This window comes from Canis lupus, chromosome 12 (assembly GCF_011100685.1).
Source record: "Canis lupus familiaris isolate Mischka breed German Shepherd chromosome 12, alternate assembly UU_Cfam_GSD_1.0, whole genome shotgun sequence".
Taxonomy (NCBI): domain Eukaryota; kingdom Metazoa; phylum Chordata; class Mammalia; order Carnivora; family Canidae; genus Canis; species Canis lupus.
The window spans coordinates 65,541,093-65,558,229 of NC_049233.1; the positions used below are offsets into that span (position 1 = coordinate 65,541,093).

The following is a 17,137-nucleotide window of genomic DNA, read 5'->3' on the forward strand; positions in this document are numbered from 1 at the left end:
GGATTGAGCCAGCCAGGTACCTCCCACCCCCAACTGAGATATTTTTTCTTTTAAGATTTTATTTATTTATTCATGAGAGACACACAGAGAGAGGCAGAGACACAGGCAGAGGGAGAAGCAGGCTCCATGCAGGGAGCCCAACCTATTCTGATTCTGGGTCTCTAGGATCACTCCCTGGGCCGCAGGCAGGCGCTAAACCACTGAGCCACCCAGGGATCCCCTCGATTGAAATATTTTTAAAACATCTTTTTAGGGGCACCTGGCTGGCTCTGTTAGTGGAATCTGTGGCTCTTCATCTCAGGGTTGTGAGTTTGAGCCCCACTTTGGGCATAGAGATTACTTAAAAAAATTTTTTTAAATTTAAAACAACAACAAAAAAGCCCCATCTTTTTAAATGCATCAGTGAGCCAGCACAAATAGGAGGGATTTTCAGATCCCAAAAAGCAAGTTGAAAACAGGAACCCTAGTAGGTAAGCAAGTTCCAAAGCCAGCTTTCACCCTGAGAGTTTCTGTCAGATTCTGAAGATCCTGAATCTCAACTTTGAGATAATGCTCAGAGAATGCCCAAGGTAAGGAACTGATTAGGAGAATCCTTGCATAAAAACTAAAAACACAAGGGGCTATATCCTCAGTGTAAAGATAAATTTAAAAATTTACCGGTAAATATATTTGCTATCTTACAGTTGATGCTGGGAAGACAGAAAGAAAACAAAACTTCCCTAAGAATTAGGAAGCACAGCTAGGTCTCACACAGGTTTTTCTATCTGGACCCATACCACTTGTGCGGTCAAAAAAACGTTAAATCCTAATAATAGAGTATCTCAACATAAAAGGATCCCAGGTAGTACAACCAGGTGACCTGACTAGAAAGGGCAAATGCAAATCCTCTCTGCACAAATTCATCTTCTACTTTGGCTTCTAAGAATCCCCAGAAAGAAAGCACCAAGACAATGAGAAGCTCAAAGGAGACAAAACCATCCCAAAGCCTAAGAAGAAACATGAAGGGAAAATCAGAAAAAGCAAGTCGCAGACACCAAAAGCAGTCCCTCACACCCATCAAATATTGACAGTATTAGTGACCAAATACAAATTTTATATGGTTGATGATAAATATAAAAGGAGCTTGTAAATATTAGCACGGAGTAAGAGATGGTGAGGAACATCCAAGCAGATCTAAAATGGAACCAAACAGTACTTGAAGAAATGAAAAATAAAATGATTACTTTTTAAAATGAGGGACTTAAACAGCCGCTTAGACCCAAAAGAAAAGAGAATCACTGGGAGACCTGATGGCTCAGTGGTTGAGTGTCTGCCTTCTGGCTCAGGTCCTGATCCTGGGATCCTGGTATCAAGTCTGACATTGGGCTCCCTGTGGAAAGTCTGCTTCACCCTCTGCCTATGTCTCTGCCTATTCTCTGCCTCTCTCATGAATAAATAAATAAAATATTTTTTTTTATTTTTTTTTTAAATTTTTATTTATGATAGTCACAGAGAGAGAGAGAGAGGCAGAGACAGAAGCAGGCTCCATACACCGGGAGCCCGATATGGGACTCGATCCCGGGTCTCCAGGATCGCGCCCTACGCCAAAGGCAGGCGCCAAACCGCTGCGCCACCCAGGGATCCCCAATAAATAAAATATTTTTTAAAAAAGTAGAGGAGAAAAACAGATCACCCTGTAAATGTGCTTTTCAACAGCAGTAAAAAGAACCAAACAAAAAAACCCCAAAGATAGTTGATCCTATCATCAATGTGTTGAGAGAAAATAACTTCAAATCAAGAATTATAGCCCCAGTTAAATACCTAAGAATGAGTGCAAGACATATTTTCAGTCAACCAAAAACTACGAGACTCTAACACCAACAGATCTGCAATGAAGAAAATTATAAAGGATATAATCAGCAAATATATAGGTAAATATTTGGGTAATCTAAATAAATTTGTTTATATTAATAATAATACCTATTCTGTGGAGGGAAAGGGATTAAGCTATAACTGGATCCCAGCACTAGAAAAGATGAGATGAAAAGATTTCTAAGGTTCTCATATTGTTCAAGAGGCAGAAAGATTAGTAGATTAGTAGATACTCAAAAAATATAACTTCCAAACAAGAGCAGGAGGAAACTACTAAGAGGGAGGAAAATCCTCAGCTGATATAAAAGAAGCAAAAAAGAAAGGAATGAAAAATAGAAATACAAAGCACCAAAAATATGGTAGTAGTAAATCCAGCATATCAGTATGTACAATAACATAAATGTACTAAAGACTCCAGTTAAATGACAAAGATTGTCAGATTGAATTTTTTTTTAAAAGTTCTATACTGTTTACAAAAGATTCTTAAAACAAATACAAGAAAGTTTGAAAGTCAAAGGGTAAAAAAAAAAAGAAAGTCAAAGGGTGGAAAACCAAAGAAGCCAGCTAGTTTCCCTAAATTAATATCAGAGAAAACAGACCACAGCCAAAACATTACTGGAAATGAAGTGAATTGAGACTGAATTCACCAGAAGATATGCCAATTCTACACTCATATCCCATATGCACCAACAATCACATACTTTTCTTTACTATCAAGGAAAATGTAAAGTCACTGCCAGCACCACTGCTATTCAATGTTGTATTTGTGTCGCTAAACCATATAAGTATGAAAAGAATAGAAACTAAATTACAGATTTAAGGATGAAAAAAAGAAAGATAAGAAACTGTCATATTTGCAGATGATATTATTGGCCACATAGAAAACTCAAGACAAAATACAGATAAATTATTAGAATTCATAAGAGAGTTTTTCTAATCACTATACATTTCTATAGAGCAAAAACAATAAGAAAACTGATTTTAAAAGAATGCCATTATAAGAGCAAAAATATATAATCAAAGTTGTGTACCTCATTTGTAAAGGAAAATTATACCTTATTTTTTGTAAGATTTTTTATTTATTCATTTGAAAGAGAGAGAGAGTGTATGCACATGAGTGGAGGTGAAGGGGCAGGGCAGAGGGAGAGGGAGAAGCACACTCCTTGCTGAGCAAGGGAGCCCCACATGGGGCTCAATCCCAGGACCCAGAGGTCATGACCTGAGCCAATGACAGACGCCTAACCATTTGGACCACCAAGGCGCCCCAAATGAAAGGTGCCCTTGTTGAAACACCATTAAAGAAGATTTAAATAAATAGAGAAATATCACGTTGTTAGTAGGAAACTTCGATAGCATGAAGATGTCAATTCTCCTCATTTCGACAGAATCCAATTCCAATGAAAAGCCCCAGCAATATTTTTTATGGAACCTAACAAACAAATTCTAAAATTGAAATGAAAGAAGAAAGGATAAAAAATTGTCAAGTCTCCCTAAGAAAAAAGTATAAGGTAAGGATAATTGCCCTCCCAGATATCAAGACGTAGTCTGTAAGCTATAGTAAGAAAATGAGATACTGGCCGAAGACTAGACAGAGGGGCCAAAGGAATACAATAGAGAACCTGGAAACAAATCAATACATATATAGAGACTTGTTTGTATAATGTAGTGGGCACTAGAGATAGAAGATTCGATCAATTACACTAGGAAAATGTATTAAGCAACTTTGAAAAAACAGAATTGGAGCCCTACCTCACACCATGCACAAAAATCAATTCCAGTTGGATTAGAGACTTAGACATGGAGGGAAAACCTATAAAATTTTTATTTATTTATATTTTAATTTAATCTATTTATTTAAAGATTTTTATGTATTTATTTGAGAGAGAGACAGAGAACAAGTGTGGAGGAGGGGCAGAGGGAGAGGGAGAAGCAGACTGCCCGCTAGGCAGGGAGCCCAATGTGGGGCTCCATCCAGGACCCTGGGATCATGACCTGAGCCAAAGGTAGGCGCTTAACCAACTAAGCCACCCAGGCTTCCTAAATCATAAAACTTTTAGAAAACAATTCAGGAGAATACCATTACAACCTCATAAAAGGGAAAGTTTTCTAAAACAAAACAGAATTATCAGTTTCTGGAGGAAAATATTGATAAATTCTACCACATAAAATTAAAACTTTCTCCTAAATCAAAGACATTAGGAGAGTAAAAAGACAGTCACTGAAGGTGAGAAAATATTTTCCATACATATAATTTTTTTAAGGGTTTTATTTATTTATTCATGAGAGACACACACACACACACACAGAGACCTAGGCAGAGGGAGAGGCAGGCTCCCCGCAAGAAGCCTGATGCACTACTCGATCCTGGACCCCAGGATCATGCCCTGAGCTGAAGGCAGAGGCTCAACTGCTGAGCTACCCAGGTGTCCCTGCCATACATATAATTAAGACAAAGGATTATTAGCCAAAATAGTTTGGGGTTTCTTTTAGATTTTATTTATTTATTTGAGACAGAGCACAAGCAGGGAGGAGGGTCAGAGGGAGAGGGAGAGGGAGAAGCAGACTCCCTACTAAGCAGCCCAACACAGGGCCGGATCCTAGGACCCCAAGATCATGGCCTGAGTTGAAGGCAGATGCTTAACCAACTGAGCCACCCAGGCGCCCCCCAAATAAAGTTTTTAAACTTCTATGAATCAAAAGAAAAACAACCGTATGGGAAAATAGCAAAAATCACATAGTTCATAAAAGAGAAAATAAAAATGGCCCACAGACACCTGAAAAAGACTCCACCCTAGTAGTAATCAGAGAAATGCAAATTAAAACTACAAAAAGCAATTTCTCCAATATGCATTATAAAAATTTATTTTTATTTTTATTTTTTAAAGATTTATTTATTTATGCATGAGAGACATGGGAGGGCGGGCACAGAGACACAGGCAGAGGGAGAAGCAGGCTCCATGCAGGGAGCCTGACGTGGGATTCGATCCTGGGTCTCCAGGATCCTGGGTCTCCAGGATCACACCCTGTGCTGAAGGCGGCACTAAACTGCTGAGCCACCGGGGCTGCCCCCATTATAAAAATTTTAAAATAAGTCTAATAAGTGTTAACAAGGATGGAAGCAACAATAATTCATCACTTCCTGGTAGGAGTGTAAATAAATACAACCACTAAGGGAAATAGTACCTAGTAAAATTGAATAAGAAAGCAATTCTAAGGGTACCTGGGTGGCTCTGTCAGTTAAGCGTCTGACTCTTGATTTAGCTAGGTCATGGTCTCAGGGTTGTGGGACGGAGCCCCCCCCCCCCCAATTGGGCTCCAAGCTCAGCAGGGAGTCTGCTGGAGATTCTCTCTCTCCCTCTCCCTTTGCCCCTTCCTCCTCCTGCCCTCTAATTAAAAAAAAAAAAAAATTCTATGTCTGGGTTTATATGCTAGAGAAACTTTGGCATATGTGCATACCAGGAGGTATGCACAAGAGACACACATAGAAGCATCTATTATAATTACAAAAGAAAGAAAGGAGAGAGAGAGAGAGAGAGAGAGAAAGGAAAGAAGAAAGAAAGAAGGAAAGAAAGAAAGAAAGAAAGAAAGAAAGAAAGAAAGAAAGAAGAAAGAAAGAAAGAAAGAGGAAAGAAAGAGAGAGAGAGAGAAAGAAAGAGAGAGAGAAAGGAAGGGAAGAACCCAGATGTCTATTCACAGTAGTGAGGACCAATCACTGTGGCATGCTCACTCAGTAGAGTTCTCTACAACAGAGGGAAGGAGGAAACCACATTGGCTGGATGTACCACAATTAATTTAATACCAACATTAAACAGTGTTGAGAGAAAAAACACATCACTGCAGACTCCAAAATATATGCTTCTGTTTATATCAAGTTTTTCTTTTTTTTTTTTTAAAGACTTTTATTTATTTATTCATGAGAGACAGACAGAGACACAGGCAGAGGAGAAGCAGGCTCCACGCAGGGAGCCCGACGTGGGACTCGATCCGGGGTCTCCAGGATGAGGTCCTGGGCTGAAGGTGGCGCTAAACCACTGAGCCATCTGGGCTGCCCTATATCAAGTTTTTCAAGAGCAAAACTCCATACTATATTACTTAGGGATATGTACATAAGTAGTAAGCTTATAAAGAAAATAAACGAATGAGCAAAACACAGCTCAAGGTGCTGATGACTTCTACTATGTGTTGGTGGGGAGAAGACATGCAACCCAAGAGGGCACAAAGAAACCTCCCTACTACTGAGATCCTATTTTTAAAACATAGCTGTTTGGGGGCAGCAGCTGGGTGGCTCAGTCTGTTAAGCAGCTGCCTTCGGCTCTGGTCATGATCCCAGCATCCTGGGATGGAGCCCCGCATTGGCCTGCATTGGGCTCCCGGCTCACTAGAGAACCTGCTTCTCCCTCTCCTGCGCTTCCCCCTGCTTGTGCTCTCTCTCTCTGTCTCTCTGTCAAATAAATGCATAAAATCTTTTTTTTTTAATGTAGCTGCCAGGATATAAGCATTTATTTTTATTTCATTCTTTAGATTGTGTAGATACCTTCATATAGTACTTTATATATATGATACATTTCACGATCAAATGTTAGCTATTTTATTTCTAGAATCTTGGCTATTATACTAAAGCTCAACGGCTATGTCTCCTTTGTTTTCCCTCTCCAAGGAAAAGCCATTAGAAAACGCCATTCCTTTACTGATTTAAAAAATCTAGTCCAAAAAAAAAAAAAAAATCTAGTCCACTCCTAGATGGAGCGCTCCTTCTTTTTGGCTCATGACTACCGTATTCTAGGTCCAGTGCTGTACTTGCCCCTGCACTGCCATTATCAGAGGTCAGATTTCTGTACTTTTCTGGCAACCTAACTGAGGGTACCAGGATCATTCTTTCTTTCCGGCAGTGTTTGCTCAGCCAGCAAGTATAAGTGAAAAAAAATTGAAGTTTAATTATAATCAGATCTCCAGGAGTTTTTTTCCTCTAATGATGGTCACATCAAATGACTCCAAAGTAATTCCTTCTAAAAAACAGAGGGTAGTAATTCAAGGCCTTCAAAGCTAACCAGAGTGATGAAACGGCCCAATGCCAGTACATCATCCCTTTCATGAGTGGACCTTATTAAAATCACCTTGTGTCCCCTTCTCTGATGAATTTCTTCTGTAAAATATAAATGATAAGCAACCATGCTGGGTGTTCCTAGAAGCTGTGGTCATAAGCTTTCCATTAATAGACAGTTGAGCCCATCATCAGTTTTGTCTACACCTACACACTGAGGTTGGAAGCTTCATCACTCTGATTCATACTTGTATTTTCTTTTTTTCTTCCTAATAATGCAACATCTCAATCTTTCCACCCTCACCCAACTTTCCCCAGCATGGACACACTCAGCATTGTCACACTTGGCCAACAGAAGTTGAATATTAAATACATTTTTGGTAGGCTTTAATAACTTCCACAATAAGCTGAATGTCCTATCATTTATTTGCTTTGAACTTGCAATGGCGTCAATAAACTCAAAGAAAGCACGCTGAGAATGGGTGGAAGAAAGATGTTGATCCCCCCAATCTATCTTTTGGAAATTCAAAATACACAATGGAATAACAGCTGTTCTAGATTTCCATCAGAGATTAGCAGATAAATTATTATTGAAATTCAAAGTTGTGACATCTTTAGATAAATATTTGCCCTTGATTTTCACAGCCTCTGATTCAACAGAAATCTGGAAGGGTCCCCAGTCTGGCCCAGAAAGGATCGTTTTCAATCTACGCTGTGGTTAAAAAGGAGCCCAGGCCGAATCGTACCAGCAGGTCCCTCTTGGGCTGTTGCTCCCTGATGTCAATGGCTAGCTCTCTCTGCCTGCAGCCTTGTTTCAGCCTGCCCCCCCCCCCAAGGCTTGTTCACCCCTCTTCCTGAGCCTGCCACAGATTCAGTACCTGCCATCAGAGCTCCCCTCCAGCGTGCCCACCTAGACGCGTGCCAACACCCTGGCCTGATGCCTCTAGGGGGTCTCTATAGGAAAGCCTAGCTGTTGAAGACTTCAACGCACCAGCCTGAGAGCACGCAAGTGCCTGCTGATCCAAGAGCAGAAGTATCTTCCATAAAGACCTTGTAATTTAATCTCTTAGCGGAGGCTCGAGCCCTCCATCAACAGATGGCTTCCCTTACACCTGCGCGTGGTCCCTCCTCCCAAGGGATTCACTGGGAAAGCCGGTCCTCCAAGAAGACTATTGGCCTTTGCACTAGCCAGGAGGACTGGGGTGTCTGGTATGCAACCATTGCCTACCCAGCTTGGAACGGAGGCTTGGAGGCAGAGACTGCATCTAGTCTTATTATTAAAGGAATCTCCTGCCTCTCCCAGTGTCCTGCTGAAGACCCCTCTGCACCCCTTCTCCTATCTTGAAAGGAGAGAAACAGAGGAGACTATTTCTCTATAGAGAACTCCTGGCCCCTCCATCCTGGATCTTCAGACCGTCACTACCTTGACCCTACAATTTTTAATGACTGCCACTTCTCACAGTAGGGTGGGCCTACAAGGTAATCAGTAGGACTATGGAATCCATAGTTTCCACGGGCAAGTCTGTCTTGTAACTTTACAGAAGGCTGGTGGTGCTCAGGCCTTCCTTCGGGACCCCCATCCTGGCAAGCCCCTCCCCACACCCGCTAATTGATTTGGGAGTCAGCCTTCCCACTTGTGTGTAAATTGAGAGCAGGGACGCCTGGGTGGCTCAGCGGTTGAGCGTCTGCCTTGGGCCCAGGCTGTGAGCCTGGAGACCCAGGATCGAGTCCCACATCGGGCTCCCTGCGTGGAGCCTGCTTCTCCCTCTGCCTGTGTCCCTGCCCCTCTCTCTGTGTGTGTCTCACGAATAAATAAATAAAATCTTAAAAAAAAAAATAAATTGAGAGCAAACTCGCTTTTGTCCCCGCTCGCAGTAGTAGTTGCTCAATAAATACCTGACGAACGGTCACCCCTCCGGAGAGGCCTCTTTTCCCTCCTCCTACATCACCTGCCTGTACTCCCCCCAGCTGGGCGGCCCCACCCCTCACCTGGGCCTCTCCCCGCGGCTGCCGGGCCCCCTGCAAGGGTCCGAGCTCCCACCTGGAGGTCAGGTGCGACCAGGAGGGCGCGCCTCGGGTCGGCACCGCGGACAGCGCAGGCCCCCGCAGCCACCCCGCGTCCCCTGCCAATCCCGTCCGCGCCCCGGCGCCCCGGCGCCCCGACACCCCGACACCCCGACACCCCGACACCCCTCTCCTCCCCGCGCACCCCCGCCCCCACCCCCACCCCCCTGCGCTGCAAGAATGTGGCGCAGGAGCCAGTGGAGAATCTTGGCCGCGGCCCCCTCCCCCGCCTTATAAAAAAGAAATTGACTTTTGTTTGGAGTTTGTGAAAAGTGGGGCTCGGGGCCCAGTCAATGGGGCGCCCCGCGGCGCGGGCTGAGTGGAGCTAGCGCGAACCGCTCAGCCGCGGCCCCAATTAATCCGCCCTTTGTGCGGCCCGCGCGGCCGCCCCCGCCGCAGCAGCACCAGCGGCCCATTGTTCCCCTCGCCGGGCCGCGGGATTTACCCTTTTCAAACAGCCGGTTTTGTCCAGGGCAGTTCGAGCGGAAGTTTCTCACTGACAATTTGCCCCAAATAGATAGATTTGTCAGAAACGACCTTCGGGAAGGAAGCAAAAAGCCACCGGGCCCGAAGGTTGGGCCGGAGACGGGGGCCTCGACGTCCCTCCCGCGGCCGCGCTGCCCCCCCACGCGCCCCAAAGCCCCGCGGGGGTCCCCGGCGCCCGCTGGCACCTGCTGAGCCCGCCCCTCCGCGGACCTGACCTCCACTTACCCATCTGTAAAATGGGACAGCGCGGCGCTGGCGGGCCGTAAGTGCAGAGCTTTGCAGAGCTTTGGGTCATTTGGCGTGGATAACCTTCCTTTCCTTTCTCCCCACTTCCTTTTTTAAGACTCTAAGCTAAAAAAAAAAAAAACTCTAAGCTAAAAAAACCCAACCAAACAAAAAAAAAACCCTAAAACCCTGATGAGGCCTGGGCCACGTTATGAAATGGCCCTTGAAGGTGGGGCTCGGTCACCAGTTCCGGATTGTGCACGTGCTGTTTTCTCTTCTGCCCTCCGGCTCCTCCTTAACAAAGATGTCAACCGTGCTAAATCACAGGTGGTGCCTTTGTAAGACTGGCTATTGTCCCCTCATAAGTCAAGATATAAAACGCTTTGTACTGAATGGCCCGTGATGTGGAGCTCTCAACTTGGGAGTCGGGCTGTTAGATTTTTTTTTTTTCCCACCCACCAGAGCCGCTCTTCTCCCAAATGACCTCACTTAATAAGCAAAACCGAAATGGGGGAGGAAAAAAAAAAAAAAACCAACATGCTGTTGATGAAAAGAATAGTTACTGATTTCTTCACACTTAATGGCAAGTATGAGTCTTTTAAAATACAGTCTCATACCAAACAGATCTGTGAATTTTAAGCAGAACTGAATTGTATTAATCAGTTGATGGGTTTGTTCATTTTCTATCACTAGAGGAGAAATACGAAGGTTGGGACCCCCAGCGGCTATTTCTACTGTACTCAGGCAATCTCCGGCTTTAGTTCAGAAAATTTCCTGCTAGTGGCACAGGAGAGAAAAATTGAAACAAAAAAAATCTGGTTTTTGTTTATCCATCAGGTGAATACACAATTCAGCGTCATACAGAGGAAACCCTAGGTGGTCTTTAACAAGATCTCAGTGGCTAAGAGCTACAATTTAGAGAAGATGACAATACATACACAGTGTCAATAGTATTTAAACAAACATCCCAGACAACAGAATAATGGTTATTAACTATGATGCTTTGGGCTTCTGACTAATTTCCCATGCCTGTCTGCAGCCAAACAGCTGCAGGATTTTCCCCCTTTAAAACTGTTTATGCGCATCATTTTAAAAATTGCATTTAACAGCCATATCCTTCAGAACAGTCCCTCTGTGTGGAACAGAAGTGAATGGCTTAGTAATAATGATGAAGCCAGTGGCAAGAATGTCTTTCATGCCAAAAGAACTCTAACCACTCTGCTAGAAACCTACTCCTTCAAAAGCTTCTGCACCTCTCTGAAATGTGGACAGCTGTCTGATGTTGTATGCCCCGCAGTATGGGTTGACGTGTTTAAATAAAGGAAGTTCTTTAACCCTGCTCACACTTGCAGAAGTGTTTTCAAAATTGGTTAAATTGTGCAACTGTACTAAACATGTGCCCCTCCTGGGGTTTGAAAATGTTAAAGAAATCAAAAGAGGGACGCCCGGGTGGCTCAGCGGTTTGGTGCCTGCCTGCCGCCAACGGTGTGATCCTGGGGTCCCGGGATCGAGTCCCACATCAGGCTCCCTGCATGGAGCCTGCTTCTCCCTCTGCCTGTGTCTCTGCCTCTCTCTCTCTCTGTGTCTCTCATGAATGAATGAATGAATGAATGAATAAATAAATAAATAAATAAATATTTTTTAAAAAGGAAAGAAATCAAAAGAGAAGGTAAGATTATCTTGCATTATTCCTTTCTCACTTCCAGACAAAGACTAAGTTTTAAAAATTACTTTAGCAACCAGGACATTAAAATGAATGCATTCCTTGTACACTCCAAACATGCAACTCAATCATTATTGAGCTAATGCAACTGGAAATAGATATATTTAGGGACCCAAATACGTGCAGTTATGACCTTGGGTAGCTATATATTATTTTAGCTAATCAAAAATGCATGGACTACAGTTGAATTACTTCCACTATTTCCATTGTTGCTGTTGTTTAACATTTATTAAGCTTCCACTTTGCACTAAAAGATGTTCAAAACACATCAAAGAACCTCAGCCTTCACACACACACAAAACGGCATCCAAATATTTGTATTTATCTATAGAGAGATACACATATGTTGTATGTGACGTGTGTGGGTATTTCGAACATCTCGTTATTCAATGTCCTGATCTGATTTCAAATCGCTGTTTCATCTACTCCAAAATCATGTCAATTATACCTGAAATTTTAGAAACTGGGAGAAATACCAGCAACCTACCTCCTGAGTTGTGAACTGCTTTACCTGAAAGGCCAAATCCCCCCCCTCCCAGCAGGCAATCATCTTATGCCCTGAAGCATGAGATCTGATTACCCCTATCATCATCTTAGCTTGCATAGATACAGATGTTATTAACGGCTGTAGTTTATCCAACCCTTTTTAAAAACGCAGCTGCAGCATTTGACTTGGGGACCTCCTGTGAATCCCACTGGTTGACTCCGTCTTGCACAAAGCGCGTGGGGTTTGGGGGAGGGAGAAGAGAGGGGGAGGTTTGTTTTGTTTTGGAGGGTTTTTTTTTTTTTTTTTTTTTTTTGAATCAGACTTCCCTAAATAGCCACTCGGCATCTTTGTAAGTGATGTGAATTCTGAAATTACTTACTAGAATAGGAGGACAACAGGGTACTGTGTGAACTAGATCATTTGGAAACAAAGCATACTAGAATGTATGATGCTTTTCACTGCATTGGCAGAGATCAAATATGTGATCCTGATATACTTATTCATGCAATAAAGAATTGTAGTTTATTCTCAAATATGTTAGCCACATTTAAACGGGCTACCCCGTTTTACATAACAATTGTTTCTACTAGTGTTGAAACAGTAATCTGGATAAAGCAGGTCCCTGCTGTGGAGGGACTAGAGGGATGTTTTTAAAATCTGAAAGGCCCGGATTGGCAATCTACACCGATCAAATTTAGTAATTAATTGTTCAGTCTAATCATTGACTTTTTCTCAGCGTCTACAATTAGTATCTCTAAGTAGTTCCTCTTGTAGCTCAAATCATTCCCTCCACAAAACGGAAAAAGACCTCACGAGTCTGCTCTCCATTGGGACACAGCAAATTTTAAAGACTGTCAGAGAATTTGAAGGAAAATTTGGGAAGTGGGGGAGTTGGAAGCACTAGAAATACCAAACTATTGCTTCAAGATGCATACAACACTTCTCTTAGTTCTGATTACTTCACTTGTGAGTGAATTTGGCTTCACTGGAGATTCTAGAAGCCCTTCTGAGAAATGGGATGGGAGGTAGCTCAGTGCAGTGGATTTAATATTTCAAAGAGCATTAGTCTCAGCATCAAGAGATATGGGTTCTGGTGATGGCCTCTGTCTCTAGGTGAGTGACCTAAGACAAACTTTGTCTCTAAGGATCTCAGTTTTTCTCATCTGTGAAATGATGGAATTAGAAGAGTACTGATCTCTAAGGTCCCTTCCAACTTGTATGCTCTGTAGTTCTGGGCTAAATGGAAACTGAGTCACATTGTGTCATTGACAGGAAATTAAGAGGTTGTGGAAGGCTCGGTGGCCAATCTCTCCCTGGATGTAGTCTGCTTCCTAGCCTTTCTTTTTTGTTTTAGAAAGCCAAACAATTACCTGCATTGCTTCCCACGGTTTGAAGGTCTAGAGGACCTGTCTCTACTCCCCACCAACCCCATTGCTGGGACAAAGTAAAGGCAAGCCCCGCCCCCCTCGCCCCCCACCTCAAACCTCAGCTTTCACTGTGAGTACCAAGAAGCAGGGTCACTTAGACATTGCACATTTATAAAGCACCATTATGTGCCAGAGTGCGAACACCGACACTCCGAAGATGAATCAGGTAGTCTCTACTCCAAGAGCTCCTTGGCTAGTTGGAGAGCTGGGTATCCCTTATGTCTCTTCCAAACCTCTAACTCTTGCCATTAGGAAATAAGAAACAGACAGCTTTGTCCCTGTTGACCCATTTTCCTGGGGGAAAAGAAGGAGACCACAATATTTTCTTGCGCTTATGTTTCTGTTAACATCTTTGGTTGTTTATGTTTTAAATACATCTCAAGTGAGTCCTCTTTTAGGGACAGAGCCCAGGTCACAAATTAAAGCACTTTGACAAGAGAGCCATTGATAAATTCTTCTGGCACCAAGGCAGGCTATCAATAAATAGAATATTTTATGTAGGAAATAAAATAAGAGATGGAGAAAGATGTTTCTATTTGATCATTCTTAGGGCAAGAAGAATGTCAAACTATAGTAGGACTCAGACGCCCCTAATCTTCAGCCTGCCTCTAGACTTGAATTTCTTCAGCTTCTGTGGCTCCAAGGGAGGAGGGTGTGGATGAATGCCAAGACAATGTTATTTGTTAAGGGGGTTGGGGGGAAAAAGGGGGGGGGTTTGGGGGAGAAGCCAGTCACACCAAGCATTGTCTTAATCCTTTTACTGGGAACAGTGTTTGTCTTCCCATCTGGTGGGGAAGAAGAGACAACTCTTAGCCAACAAGTCCTGGGAAATGTAAGGAACAACTTCACAATTCAGCACCATTGGGTTCTGGAGCATCTGTATCTCTGTTCTGGGTTGTTCTCAGTGTGTCTTTCCTAAGTAGAATTAGATAGGACCCAAACAGCTTGTAGAGAGGCCCTCAGCAGAATCAGGAGCAAGTTTGATGAGATGGTGTCTTTCATTCCATCACTTAGAGCAAGCCCTCACTGAGCATCTACTTTGTGCTAGACCATCTTCCCCATCCACCGGGAAAGCAACAACCAACCCAGAGGTTGACGTATGGTTTGGAAACAAATGAGAATCAGCTTTTTCCTCATGTAAACAAACAAATAAATAAATAAACAAAACTTGTGTCCAAGCATCTTTGGGAGACTGAATATCAAACCCACGCCAAGCTTAACTGGTAGCTTTTCTCAGACATTTTCTGGGTCTGGGTATCTCTCAACTCTGCTTGTCAGTGAGGTAAAGGGCATCTTAAAGAAAGGAATCTCTACAGGTAGAAGGGCCTCTGAGAGGGGGTTGATTATTGGTTGGGGAGGCCGTCTCTCTGTTCCACACCAACTTCAGCTCTGTTTGCTGATGGAAAGGCTGTTTCTTTCTCCTTTGCTGTTTTAATTAAGAAGAATGCAGGGTGGGGGGCAGTTAATGGAGAAGATAGCACCATTTTTAGCGATGCTAGTAAAGAGAGAGGTAGGGGTGAGACCGACATAACCTGATGCTAGAGGCCTGCCTTGCACCTTTGCCTCTCTTACACCATTTAGTTAATAGGACTCTACTGCCCTCTTTAAATGGATGGGAAGAGGCATTACTAAGAATAATGGAGTAAGGGAGAGTAGGCTCTAATATAAGACTGGGTTCAGAGACAACAGATTCCCCTAACACAAGACCAGCTTTTCAGGCAGCCCATGATAGCCTACTCCACTCCACACTGGTTTAGGGTCCCTTGTGTATTTCCCCAGAATGTCCTGTGTTTTAGTCCAAGCCAATGCATTTAGCACCTCTTATGTGTCTGCTCTCTCTGTAGACTCCTTGAGAAAGGGATCATGTCATGAATCTGTGACACAGAGCAGGTACTCAGGATGTGATGAAGGGGGGGGGGGTGATGATTGATGGATGGACAGAGAGACCCTTAGATTCTGTGGTCCTTCTCATAATTTTATTTCTTAACTCCTGGGCCAACATATAAACATCCTGTAATGAAAGTATGTTTTTGGTTTTGATTTTTGGTGGAGAGTCCCATACTCACAGAAGGCTAAAGAGGAAGTTAGGGGCTGTGTTTAGAGCTGGTCCGAAGGGCTTCGGAACCTCTGGGATGTGGCTCCACTCCTTCCCCAAGAAAACTACTATAAACTCATCCTTGAACTTGTCTCTGTTAAAAAGTACTGCTGAGCTAGGTGGCATTTGCCCCTTAGCAACCATTTCCCGTCCTGCACTCATAGGAAAAATCTTTGAAAGTTAAGGTTGAATCATTTACTGACAGTTGGAGCCCAGGGAGGTCGCTTGCCCAAGGTTACACAGCTAGTTGGGACAAGAGTCTGAACCTCCACCTCCTGGCTTCCAGTGGTTAGCCTTATTGTGCCTCCAGGGGCTTCTTGGGAATTCTGCAGGAGACTTTCCTCCTTTATTTATCCACACAACATTTATGCAGCATCTACAATGATTCACACTGCACGCATTGATAGAAAGACGGAAAATAACAGTCCCGAGTTTCTAACCTTAGATCCGAGGTCCCTGTGGCCTGCAGCAGCTTCCACTGAGCAGAAGCCTGCAGGCCCTTGGGCTCTAGGCTCCTCTTGGACCCCATGGGCGGGTGCACCCCAGCCCCTCCCGCCCACCCTGGATCTTGTAGCTGCCGTTGCCACCGAACCAATCATGCCAGAAAGTCATCATGATGATTTCAGAATTGCATTGTGATTTATGCAAAGCGCGCGGATAATTACAGCCGGGCGCGCAGAACACGGGACGAACATGCTGTGGGTGTGTGTGCGGTGCCTTTTGCCAGGGCTGGATGGTGTGGTGGTGCTGGTGATGGTGTGTGTGTGTGTGTGTGTGTGTGTGTGTGTGTGTGTGTCTATTCAGTGGCCTTCTGGATGGATACCCTGCTTGATTAGGGACTGGTGACAGGAAAAAAAAAGGGGGTCATTCCCATTTTGAATTTGAGACAATTTGGTGAGCCTCAGGAGTATTTCCCACAAGTTTTGGTCCCTACAAATGAGCCAGCAGGGCGAAAATGTCGGGGAGTATGGAGATGGAGGGAGGTAGTTTCACTCCTGGAGAGCCAGAGTCTTCCTACTTCCAAGCCCCCCATCCCGAAGAGCGGCTTCTGGGTCTCCTTCTTGCCACCGGCTCCTAAACTTTCCCCCCCCTGGAGACAGGCCCAGGTCTAGTCTCTGACACTGGCCTTCATTTTTGCCCGAGATCCGTTACTGTACTTGGATCTCATGCTTTGTCCTTAACCAAGTGGCCCACTCTGCGTCCACGTGATGGTGGTGGTGGCGGTGGAGCAAGTGGGTTTCCAGCGGGAGCCAGAACCTCAAGCTCCGACCCCAGCCTGGCACACTAACTGCGTGTCTCTAACGACGCTCGGTTCCCTTTCTGGACGCGGAATTCCCTTTCTGGCGCGTGCGGCCAGTACACTGCCCAACTTAGCCGTCCACAATTTTGATGTCTTGTCCTGTCTCCTAAAGAAATACCCTCAGCTTTATGGTTCTGGGCCACAATTCCCCAATCTCGTCCCAATACCAAAACCCGAGGAGGGCTCACTTGGGAAAGAGTCGTCCTCTTTCTTGCCGGTTCCGCGTGTCCCTGCGACCGCGGCGGGGACGCGGGGGCAGCGTGCGGTGCTGGTGCGCGGGGCCGTGCGGAGGAGGCTGCTGCGGAAAGTTGCGCTCACGTGCGGAGGCCGCGGGCAGGAGCGCACGGCCCGCGCCCCGGAGACGCCGCGGGGCGGAGGGGCTGCTGCGCCCTCCGAGGGCTCGGGGACGCGGGCGCTCGCTTGCACACACTAACTGTC

At 44.5% G+C, this 17,137-nt stretch overlaps 1 long non-coding RNA gene across 3 annotated transcripts in view; it reads right to left on the reverse strand.

Annotated features, from left to right (window-relative positions):
* The window catches only part of LOC111098383, a 64,563-nt gene extending 48,604 nt beyond the window's left edge, over positions 1 to 15,959 (reverse strand). For all 3 annotated transcript variants that reach the window (XR_005368104.1, XR_005368105.1, XR_005368106.1), the window contains exon 1: positions 15,840 to 15,959. This is a non-coding gene — a long non-coding RNA (uncharacterized LOC111098383). The remainder of the gene's footprint in view (positions 1 to 15,839) is intronic.
* Positions 15,960 to 17,137: the final 1,178 nt, after the last annotated feature.